Genomic DNA, 12,869 nt, shown 5'->3' with positions numbered 1-12,869 from the left:
GTGAAATGACAGAGTGATTTTGTAAGACGTTAAGAGTTGAACGTGAAATCCATTACAGAGCCATGTTATTTTAGTTCATATGGCTGTTCCGAATATTTATTTTGAAAACAAAAAGGTCAGAGTTTGTATAACTTAATGTCACATTTTTCCTGATTGATTTTTTAATTTATTTTTTGTACTTTCTTGACTTTGTACAGGCAGCACATTTCATATTTAAAACTAAACATCCCACGAAAAATGATAGAAATGTTCTCATGGCCACCCTTACTTTCATACTCTACTCAAATGTAGGCCTAGATCAGATTTTCGAAGCAACATTACTAGGTCAAGGGTCTCAGGGGCTGGAATGCATTACGATTTTTCATCTCTAGGCCTTTTTTGATGTTCAAGATCAGTTTAGATGGCCAAGTAAACTGTCTAGTCAGAGTTTTGATCTAAAACTGATCTGCAAACAGCATTTCAGAGTCTATCTGCCCGAGGGAGGTTCATGTTAGTGTATGAAATGACTAAATATTATTTGATGCATCTGGAAATGTGACATTGCAGATCACATTTATTTCACGTAGTTTATTCGCTTAAATATGAATGCTGACAGAAATATGATGCTGTCAGGAACTATTTTAAGCAGTGGAAGTAGAAATTAGCTCAGACTAATGCTAACAGTCTAGATATGTTTTTTTTCACCCCAGAAATAACTGATTGACCAGCACTAGAAACATGTCTGTTCTGTCAATGTACAAATAAACATGCTTAAAACTGCTTCCGAATGCCAGTTTGTTTTAGCTAGTAGTCTAAACATACCTACACTCAAATTTCACACAATCAGTCCCACAAATGATTCTTTTCCAGCTCATTTCAAAGATAAATTGAGTACCTGCTGATGGACTGATTTTTACGAGTTGTTGGGTTTCTTTCGACTCTGCATACCTGTCAAGCAGGACCAAAAGTGTGTGTTGGATCCTGATCAGGATCTCGAAATGAAACTCTCCAATGAAAATAAAATACAGGAAATGAAAACACATCTGCTTCAAATTCCCACATCTACCAGGTTTAACGGATCAGTTAACCTCCCCAAAACGAAAATTCTGTCATTATTCATCCTTGTGCTTTTCCAGACCCATATGTTGTGTGTTTTTCAGTGGAACGCAAATGGAGATGTTTTGAAGAATGTTCATGTAGCCCTTTTTTCATACAATGTCAGTTTTTTTTTTTTTTGTGGTCTATTAACCTTTTGAGGGAAAAAAAATCATAGTATAAATAAATAAATAAAATAGAAATTGGGACAAATAAACACCATGAAGATTGTTTAGACACATAATTTCGGGTGAAATACTGGTTGAATTTTGTCAGCTGGTAGAGATTTTGGGCTATTGTCTCTATCGTGGTTACATGCGTACGTAACATTGCTGTGGGATCACGAAAATTTATAATTTGCATGCATTTTTTACATTTAAAAATGGATTAAAAACAAGCGATTTTAATCTGCTGAAATGCAATCATCAGCGAAAAAGAACTTGGTTCTCTATATGTGCACTGAAAGGCTGTTTCTGAGCGCTGTCATAGAGACGTGTGCATGTGAAGATGCTGCTCATAGAGTGCAGGAGAATTGAATGAAGTTATTTTAGTCGCTTTATAGGTCTTTAAAGGTTAAATGCACACACTTGTGTGTCAAAATGCCTGTCTTTGCAAGTTTCCTCCATATATGTAGTAATGTAGATCTTAAGTGAAAGCAAACAGCTGAGAAGGAAAACAAATGTGTGACAATATATTGAATCCAGGCAGCTCTTAAAGTGACAGCAGTCTAATATTCCTGCTGTCTGTCATTCATGTTAATCAAACAACAAAAGAGAGAAAATCTCTCCCTGCACTTGACTAAATCACACTTGTAACTTGAAAAGAAAAATACATTTAATTTACACTGAAGAATATGTAGTGTTTTTATACATTTGAATACTTTATACAATGTATGCAGCATTTCTCATTTATTTGCTCTACTAGTTTTTTATTGTCCTATTGGCTTGTAATTAGTTTCTTATTCTTATTTTAAGTGCTGACCTCTTGTCTTCAGTGAGATTGAGTTTTATTATTATTATTATTATTATTATTGAGGCTAGTATTAGTTTTTAATAGAATTATGAAATTTATCAAAAAATGTATATGAAAATTTAGGAATAAAAATTAATCACTCAGTGATATATATAATTTTGGTCATATCAGCCACCCCTAGCAACAGATATGACTAATTTGCTGTATTTCAAGTTTTCTGATGCAATATGATTACAAATAGTTTTGTTTTGTGTTCCACAGAAGAAAGATAGTCATAACGATAGCAAAAAAATGAGGGTGTATGAGTAATGAAATAATTTGTTCTACAACACGGTTTTAATTCAGCCCTTTTGTGCAAGGGAAAGGTGCCAGTTGACATTTTCTCTCTTTTAAATGTCTTTTCTTTTTCTTTTTACAAGCACAGTGAGGAGAACCATGCTTTTAACTAGCATGGTTTAACAGATAGTATGCAGTGTGCAGAGCATGGATGGTGGTTAGCATGTGCTAGTCTACCCGTGTGAAGTGCTGTCAGCTGCCATTTCACAAGAAATGGATACCAAAATGTTTTTTGCAGCCCTATAATTCCTTTTACACAGACGCATGCACACTCTTACTAACTCCTCTCTTGCTCAATTTTCAGTTTGTCTCTCTCATAGGAAATTAAATTAATTTCCTCTGCTGTGAAGCATTTCCATGTGTACCATCAAACGTTTTATTTTCAGAATTGCTTTCTTTTTCTAAATTGCCCTCCAAAAATTCACACACACTCACACTGTTCCTTATCTTCATCTTCACACAAGCGATATTGAAAAGTGGAATTTGACTGCGTTTGACTGTGTCGGTCACTCTCTCTGCACCAGTCCCAGGTCTCGGGCTCGTTGTCCTCTCGTGTTAAACCGTGTCGTCTCGCTCAGGCGCTAGAGTCGCAAGGTTCTGGGTTGTTGTTGCCATGGGAGCAGGTTCCCGAGCGATGCTGCCAGCTCTTTCCAGCCTCGAGCTTTGCAGTGGGTGTGTGAGAAAGCGGGCATCATTGGAGCCTGGCCCAGTCGCTCTCTTCTCCTTTTTTCCATCTCCCGCTCGTTTAGTCTTGATATGAGTCTTTAATGCCCCGGTTCCCATATGCCACCAGTTTACTTTGCCATTTCGTCATGGGAGTTGTGCCCTCACATATTCGCATACAGAAACCACACTCCATGTATCAACAGTGGTTATTATTGATGTTTGTGTCGGGGGCTTGCTTAGTCAGTAGAATGATGTTTTATGGTGCGTTTGATTCTAAGAATAATCATCAGACCATTCATTACATTAAAAGTCTCTTGCTGGTATGCACTACAAAAAAGTCTTTGTTATACTATATGCAATACTTTATAAAAAAAAAAAATCATTAAAATGTGACTACACTACTGTTTGAAAGTATGGCTCACCAAGGCTGTATTTATTTGATCAAAGATGCAGTAAACAGTAATATTTTGAAATTTAAAATAAATGTTTTAAGTGTTAAAATGTAATTCATTCCTTCATGGCCGATTTCATGGTTAAGAAACATTTCTTATTATTATTATTATTAATGTTGAAAACCGTTCTGCTGCTTAAAATGTTTGTGCAATTTTTTTTTATTTAAAATTATTTTTAAAAATTATTATTATTTTTTTTTATCAATTTGAAAGTCAAAAGAACAGCATTTATCAGCATTTACCAAATCTTTTGGTGACACTTTATATAGTGACCAATTTTCACTGTTAACTAGTTTTTTTATTAGCATACCTATTATTATAATATTAGCTGTTTATTAATACGTATAAAGCACATATTCTGCATGACCATACATCCCGAATCCCGCCCAATACTTAAACTTTACAACTACCTTATTAATAAGCAAAGTAGGAGTTTATTGAGGTAAAAGTTGTAGTTAATGGTTTGTTAAAAGTGACAATTAGACCTTAAAATAAAGTAACTAAGTTTTTTTTTTTTTTAAACATTCTAAATGTCACTTTTGATGATTTTAATGCATCTTTGCTGAATAAATGTATTAATTTCTTTTTTTTTTTAAGCCTTGATAATGTTTAATACAAGTTTATCTTGTTTTAAGAGCGTGTTAGGATGTTGTACCTACTGGAAAACAAGACCAAAAGCGCAAAATGATCCATCGCTAGCCGTCGGCTGTTACAAGCTCAGACATGTCCTCACAGGTCAACAGGGTCTGAATGTGTGTGATTGTATGTGTGTTCTGCTCACTGTTATCACATTCTCACACACACCCACCTGTAAAAAGATGATCTCTGAACCATGCGGTAGCTTCATGAAGACTTGCAGCAGTTAAGATCGCATTTATCACTTAAGGTGTCTTAAGGTTTCAGTGCCTGGGAGCCATAAGCCCCAGAGATGGAGTGGCTAGTCGAGACAGGAAACGTGGAGCTCTGTGATTGTATGTGTGGCTGCTTTTTGATTCACGGTCCTCTGCATTCCTACACGGTCGGATGTGAGTCAGACTGAAATTGCTTTTTGGTATTAATTTGATCTTACATGAAAGTGAAAAAAGTGAATAGTGACTTGACATACAGCCAAGTATGGTGACCTATACTCAGAATTCGTGCTCTGCATTTAACCCATCCAAAGTGCACACACACAGCAGTGAACACACACACATACGCCGTGAACACACACCCGGAGCAGTGGGCAGCTAGGGGTTCGGTGTCTTGCTCAAGAGGCACCTATTGCCGGCCCAAGATTCGAACCCACAACCCTAGGGTTAGCATTTAAACTTTCTACTAGGCCACGACTTCCCTAAAGAAGACAAATAGGTAATGATATTATTACCTTTTTGTTGCCAAACATGCTAGTGCCTTTGTTCAGTCTGATCCATTCTGTGAATTTGCAGAAGAAATTGTGATTTCAAGGCTCTAAAAATTGTCTCTGCACCCTCCCCTTGCACCTGCTGGTCTTGACCCAGGAGCTATTATTGATAATGTTCTCACTCTGTAGTTTTTGAAACAACTCAATTCAAAGCCAAACTAGATTGCCTCTATTATAATCAAGCGGTACTGGAATAGCTCAATGTGACGCACATTCAGTAAATGGACACACTTGCCTATTTTTGACACTGTGCAATTAGTCCAGCCACTTTATTTTCACTGTTGATCTAAAATGTATGCATATATTTTTTTTATTTAGTCTTTATTATATTTAACATATTTGAATCAGTTTGATATATTGAAATATATTATTTAGTAGATGTAAATACACATGCATTTACTTAATAAATGAATGGATTAATATAAATGTTAAAATGTATTCTAATTTTTATTCATTTGATTATTATATAAATATTTATCTGTTTGTCTGATGCATAAAAAATAACATATTACATATCAAATAATAAAATTGTTTTATATTTCTGACTTTTGAACTGTAGTGTAGTCCGTGTTTAAATCATGTGTAAGAGAAATGAAAGCCACCTCAGAAAGATCATTTTGGCTGTAACCGTATCCTCTGAAAGGTCAGAGTTCACTCACAATAGGTCAAAGTCCTGTTTGGAAGAATCTCTGGAATGTGAGGGTCTGAAGCTCAAGCACAGTTGAGTTTCGGTTTGGCAGTATTGTGCTAATTGTTGATGGTGTCAGTTGTAACATTACCTTCTGTTTTTCTGACCATTTTGACCTCACTCACACACACCTCTCTGTCAAATCATTGTGCCTGTGTGTGTGTGAGGTCACAGATTGCGGTGGCTCCACCAGTGCTTCCAGAGTCGACCTTAAATTTGTGTTTTTATGCATATGTGTGTGTTTATAAAGCGTTTGGTGGTCTACAATTGTTTGCAGACTATGTCTGTGTGCGTGTGTGTTCTTGATCATAAAGGTCATCTTGTGGTTCGGTGGTTGCTTCCAGACAGTGTGTTTTGCCTTTTTGTATGTGTGCATGGCTTCTTCATAACTTCCAGCCATAAACTTTCCCAGCCGAGTCTCCGAGCCCATCCTGGCTGAAGATCTTTCCCGACATCACATCATGCTCACCCTCATTCTCACCATCCTCCTCCCTCTGGATCTGATTGGATTGATGCTTGGATGAGGGAATGCCAGCAAAGGATCTGCATTTTTAACTTCCGACCCTGACGTCTCTTTCATCTGTCAGTCAGCGCTGCGCAGTTGCGGTGTGTGTGTGTTTAATGAGTGGTAACTGCAGGTTTTGAAGTTTTTGCCAGTTTTTCGGTGGGTTTTTCACTGCTGTGTTGTGCGCCAGGAGCAGACCGACTCTAGCTGCAGGACAGATTACTGAAACAGCCCTTCACTTCCTTCTGGGAAATATTTTTAGGAACGCTCGGGTTCTGGCACGTCACGCCTCCCGAGTTTTGAACAAAATTCTGAATGTTTTGGACAACTTACTCCTAAAAGCTCTGATTACGGACAGCCTTTGTTCCTCACAGAGGCTTTTTTCCTGGCTCACTGGCTCCTAAATGCCTCAACGCTGAGTTTATGGAAAGCCCCGTTTTTGGACTTGGTGCAGTTTGTTGATAGAAGTTTTTGTGTGTTTTGTCTACATGCATGGATCATATCATGCAGTTTGGCTTTTAGAAAAAAAGAATGACTTGCCTTTTGGCCATGAACCTGTACGTGCATGTTTGTGGGTGTGTGATTGAGGAGGAAAGCGACAGAAAGGGATCAGAATTCAGAAACACGACTACACGCATCTGCTTCTCATTGCTCAGTCCACAAAGGAGCCAAAAATGATGGTGACTGCTGGCAACATACACGCACTGAAAACAGTGAAGGAGAACATACATTGGGGCAGCAGTGAATGTAGCATGACGTTCAAAGCCCATCTCTCAGCCCACACCCAAATCCCTTTGACCCCTGACACCGGGCCTCTGAAATCATCAAACAGCCCAGGCAACCTCAGCATATGTGGAAGACATCAGAATGAATGGACACACACACACTCTCATGGGAGGATGTTGGCAGACACAGATTAGACCTTATTAACAGCGAAATGAAATGAGAATAGAAAAGAGTGGATGTTCTAGTGAAATTAAATAATATAAATATTAAAGGATACTGTAGTTTACACAAAAATGAAAATTCTGTCATTTACTCACTGAAACACATGCACACACACACATATGGCTTGTATCTATTGAATATATATATATATATAAACTTGTTTTCCACCTACCATTGCCCTTTTCCCCAAATTCAGAAGCCTGGATTGGAAAATTATTTACATGACACTTACGTGACCATTCTATATTGTGAATATAATCAAAGCTAAATGGTATGACACCCATAGGAGTTTTGGAAACTAAACATTATTATTTTTCTTTAAAGAGAAGAAGCAGAATTAGGGAGAATCGATAAATTATTAATAATTTACTGCCATTTATTAAATAATCATGCAATCCATAAAAAGTGTCTGAAATCAGATTGAGCATTTTAAATGTATTCTATATAAATATATAATTGCTATTATTATTATTATTATCTCTTTTCTCTTGTAAGGTTTTTTTTCACCCTTTTTTTCCACTACTACAAAAACACAAAACATTAAATTTCACAATAAAAGTATATTTCCCATGGCATAGTATTTTTTTTATTACCAGGATGATATAATAGAAACTGGGTGGCAATTACATGTTGTCTGCTGTTTAAAATAATAATAATAATAATAACAGACATTGTACTGTACTTAGATTACTGGTGTTTCATTCAGATCATTGTCACAGATTCAGAGGAGTTGGCGTATGTGAGCTCATCTTATTAACACAATGATCGCTCTGAGAGAAGAGAGACAGGTGTGTGAGTCCGCATACACGGATAAATGCTCTTCCGCTTATGCATGGAGGGACTCTTGAGGGACTCATCATCTGTGACGTTCGCACTAATGAAAGATGTCTGTCGTTTAACCTCATCACGTTGTTCATCTATAAGCCACATTCTCTCTAGGTTAAATCCGGCTGTTCTGCTCTTGCTGTTGATTACTGTAATTTTCATAACACCACAGTGACCACAGTGAGTCGGGTTCCAAATTGAATCCAATAATTCTTCTTTTAGTATCGACTTGGTTCCATGGCTTTTGACATCCCCAATTCTACCTCATTTCGGTTATACTGTGAGCTTTATTTGACTCACTTTGGCAAAGCACGTCTCTATTGTTCTTTTCTGTTTACAACACCCGCTGTTAGAAAAAATAGGCCATGTCCAATAAAAGTTCCTCCTGCATGTGATTCAGCCCACATACACACACATTCACAGGTATTCAAAGTAACCCAGACAAGTCCTCATCGTCATCATTCCTCCTGTATTACTCATTGACTCAGTACTTGACCGTGCTCAGTTTTATGTCAGTATTCAGCAGTTTAAAGTCTATTGTGGTCCAAACTATGCCCTTTTAATTCTCTCATAGGTTTCATTGCAAATTTATGGTTTAAATCATTGAATCAGGTTACAGAATGGGCTAAGCCGAGGCATAATTGACTTTAGCCTCGTCTGAGTGCCTGGCACAGAATCGGGAATGTGCTCATTGGTTTTTTTTGTGTGCGCTTCTCCGTCCATTTAATGTAATAATGCCCTTTGTTCTTTCTTTCTTTATTGTAGTGTTTCTGCAGCAGCACTCAAGAGGATCAGAGGACACAAAAGAGGCGGAGGAGGGCAGAGAGGGAGAAAGTGAAAAGTAAGTGTTGAATAAGGAGATGTAGGACTGTGTTTGGCAGTAAGGAGTTGATCTACATTTTCATCTACATTAATTTCTGTCTTAGCTTTAATGTTTTGTGCTTTTAAAGGGATGAATACCAAGGTGCAAGTTTTCAGAAGAGGGTTTGGCATGCTGACAGATGCGCTTTAGCATGCTGTTAGACTGTCAGCGGCGTAAACGCTCACAGTGAAGTTTAAAGCATCACTGCTGCGTCCATCCAGAAAGCACGTTAACACATTCATCACCTTCAGGAATACATTTCAAAACAGACCCCAAACTGAACGGCAGTGTAGATCGATTCTGATCATTTGCTCTGTTTTTGAAACAATGCATCCTATGCACATTCTGTAGAAATAAGCATGTCGGATCTCATCGTGGTTTAATTTTATAGGGCTTGTCAAGTAATTGTTCAGAAAACTCACCACCAAGTTGATTATGAAAATGTAGATTTCCACATTCCTCTTGAGGTGTAGTGGAAAAAAAAGGAGTAATTTAATAAAATAAATAGCTTTTCCTTTCTCTACTTCACAATCTGAGAATCAAACTAAGTAGTAGAGAAGGCGCCTGAGAGCGGTAATTTCTCTCGAGATTGTCTCGAAGGTTTCTCTCGCCACTCCCTGATCTCCTGCCCTTGACTCACGTCTGCTATTGGCTGCTTCGGTCTCTGCTGTCCTTCAATAAAGGATTGGATCCATGCTTTTTATACAAAGAAGGTCAATGAAACATGAAACCAGACCCTTCAACCACAGGAAAAAAATGCAGGCGCTTTCAGTACTCTAAACACACTCTGTCTTTCCACCCTCACCTTATTGCATTTATATTGAAGCCTGAGGCAGTCTGGTTTTTTTCATGAGGTGGCGAGGAAATTCTGATTGCGAAGCAGATTACGAGCTGCTCTTGATTTTGCTATGAGATCCCGACACCTAGTTTTTCTTTTTGCCGGTTATTAAGCAGGAACAGTGGACACTGAGCTCCTATTACAGAAAGAAAGTATTAGCTTCACATACATAAAGAGAGAGCGAGACCTTGGTAAATGAAGCTCTGCTATCGCAAACCATTTTTCATAAAGCCTCAATGCGGATTTTGCCTCAGTCGCTGACAGTGATTAATAGCTCATGTCAGTCACGTCACTATGATAATAAGTGTGTGTACGCGTTTGTTTCTCAGTAGGTGATTACACCCAGGAAGCGCGCGATATTGTGTGTATATTCTGTCTTTTGCAATGCTTGGAAGGTTTTAGTAATGTATGTTCACCAGCTAAACTTTCACCTTTACATAGAGATAAACTCGCCGCTTCAGGCCATTTCCTGAGGCGTAAAATCGTTTTTTGTACTGTCAGTGGTATTGATGTGACTGAGATGAATCAAAAGTAGCTGAATCAGAAGTTTTCCAGTAGTAGCTGAAAAAGTGTTTCAAAATGTTTTGAAAGAAGTCCAAGGCTGCATTTATTTGATCAAAAATACAGTGAAAACAGCAATATTGTAAAATACTACTGAAATTTAAATCAATTTGTATATATTTCAAAATGCCATTTACTCCTGTTACAGCAAAACTGAATTTTCAGCAGCCATTAGTGAAATATTACTTCAGCCTTTTTTTTTTTTTTAGATTCATAAATGTCACTTTTTTAATTGAATCGCTATTGAATTTCTGTATATCTGGTTGTTTAGCATTGAAGCATTAAATTAATATTATTATTGTTTTACAACCAATGGCAGACAGAGGAAGTGTTCTGAAAGCCTTAGTACGATGTTTCTGTAAATATAACATTATCCTATTCCAATTGCACCTTCTAATATAGACAAACAAACAAAAAAAATCAGTGGGCCAAAAAGCCTTGAGCAGTTTATGCAAAAATGTGTTCTGCTCATGGTTTATTAATCAGGCTCAGTGTTTGTAAATCTAATTGTAAATGTAGTATTTATGGTCTAGTTGATTAGCATACAATTATCATTCAGATGGCCAGGAAAAAAAAAAAACTGTATATTTGTGTAGCACAAACTACAGGCTAAGAAGCTTCAATCTGCCCCGTCTTGATGAATGTTTAACAGCTAACAGTGGGTTTTGAATATCAATCCTCTTGCTGACGTATGATAGAGAACAAGTGATTATTTCAAACCTGTCTCCATTCGCCTCTAGATTTGGATGAGGTCTGTTTGTGAAGTGCCTCTGGAGACTCAAAGGTTTTAGTGTGCACTCATGTATTTGTGCCTGTCTAAGAGTAGAGAAATGATGTGGGTCTGTGTGATTACTTCTCGTCAGCCACCGGGCCATACATCATTTTACAGAGAGGTCAAACCACCGTCACCTCCTGTCCAACATGCTTATTTGCTGTAGGTCTTGTCGTTATTAGTTTTAATGGTTTATTCAAACAGCCGTGTTGAACGTAAGGTCTTCGGGGCCCCTCTTGGAGTTTAAATGTCAGGGAACTCTGTTTGAGCAGAAGTCCACTTTTTGAAGAGATTTTGGAGCCCAGAGGGCAAGTAATAACAAATTTACATTAAGTTAACTTAAGTGCTGGGAGACTACCGATGATTTACACCCCAGTTTCACACAAACACACTCAGGATGTGATGGAGACGCGGTGACTGGCGTGTTGTGCTTGGAGCATTGCCATAGACTCCTGTGCTTTGCATGTGTATGAGCAGGATTCAAAATTAACTCTCGAGATGAGTCAAAATTTCCCTTTGGTGAAAAAGTACAACTAATTGGCTTGTATTTATTTATTCATGTTTATTTACATGCTTATTTAAATGTATTAATTGTATACATTATTTACCGGTTTACTTCTTTATATAATTTACTTATTTACTTTAAATTGGTTTTGTATTCACTTATTTACACATTTGTTTTCTTATTTACTATTTGTTTATACTAGTGTGTTTAATTACATTTGTATTTTATCTCTTTATACCTATTTGTAATTACTACTGATTTATTTATAAACTTTGTTTTATTTACATATTTATTTATTTTAATTATGTATTTATATTTGTTTTCTTTTGCTTTTAAATAGGTATTTGTTTATTTACATTTACTTATTTACTACTTTATATACTTTCTTATTTTGCTAAATTATTATGCACTTTATCCTATGTATTTCTTTACATGTTTCTTTATTTACTTTATGTAATGATTTATATTCATTTATTATTGTTATATTACACTTTTTACTTATATATTCATTAAGTTTTGTTTAATTGTATTTCTTTGTTTACTTTATTTATATTAGTTTTTTTTATTCATTTATTTACAGATTTGTTACATATGTATATGTATCCATGTGCATATTCATGTTTATTTACATTTCTCTTTATTGTATATATTTTTACACATTAATGACACACCTTCATTAATATTTATTTTATTAGCGTTATTTAATTTTATTTCCAAACAATGCAAAGTACAGTTTTATGACTATAAAGAAATATCTATTGACTCAAAGTCTTCTCATTTGCAATTAGCAGATGTGGCAAAAATCTTGGACTGTTTGCGAGTATGCATTTTTGCCAGCACTCCCTATTTGTTAGGGACTCAGTTGCATTGTTGGAAGTCATAGTTTAGCCAAGTGACTCTGATAAAGTGAAACTCTACAGAGCTGGAGAATTACGACCCTTGTGTAATAATAACGGACACAGTCAGATGTATTGCCCCTTCCTAAAATTATCGACCCTCTGCTGTGGAAGAATTATGGGCGGTCTCACCTGTCCTCCCCCAGTTCATAATCTGTGAGAAAGGGAAGCCAGAGCGGAGGGGACAGAGAGAAAACTAGCAGTTTGCAGGAAATAGACCCAAACCCTGGTCATAGATCCAAACCAAGATGTTATCAGGAAAGACGCATGCTACTCGCTTTTTTCGTCAACAGATTTATTCTCTACATAGACAGCATCCTAACTTAAATAGATCCTCATACATGACTGATTTACAGCACTGTACATAGCAGCATCTTGTTTGCCTCCTCCTCCAGGAGAGTTGGTTGCAGTCGAGTTTGCTGTTAGCATTTTGCTAAGCTAACAGCATAAAAATGTGTAGTATACACAGATATAAGGTACTGTTTAACACTTTTAATTACTTTGAACAGTTTTTATCAGTACATGTCTAAATGAAATACAACTTTATTTATTATTTTTTAATTGAGATGC

General features: G+C 36.6%; 1 protein-coding gene across 2 annotated transcripts in view; it reads left to right on the top strand.

Annotated features, from left to right (window-relative positions):
* LOC113063919 (plexin-B2-like) overlaps positions 1-12,869 on the top strand; it is a 139,594-nt gene that overhangs the window by 77,323 nt on the left and 49,402 nt on the right. The window contains exon 2 of one of the 2 annotated variants that reach the window (XM_026234362.1): positions 8,631-8,706. The exons of the other annotated variant lie outside the window; for it this stretch is intronic. The gene's annotated coding sequence lies outside the window, so the exon portion shown is untranslated. The remainder of the gene's footprint in view (positions 1-8,630; positions 8,707-12,869) is intronic. 2 annotated transcript variants of the gene reach the window in all.

The sequence above is a fragment of the Carassius auratus genome, chromosome 4 (genome assembly GCF_003368295.1).
Source record: "Carassius auratus strain Wakin chromosome 4, ASM336829v1, whole genome shotgun sequence".
Classification (NCBI taxonomy): Eukaryota; Metazoa; Chordata; class Actinopteri; order Cypriniformes; family Cyprinidae; genus Carassius; species Carassius auratus.
Note: the sequence above shows the minus strand (reverse complement) of the source record. Positions and strands in the feature narration are given on the sequence as shown.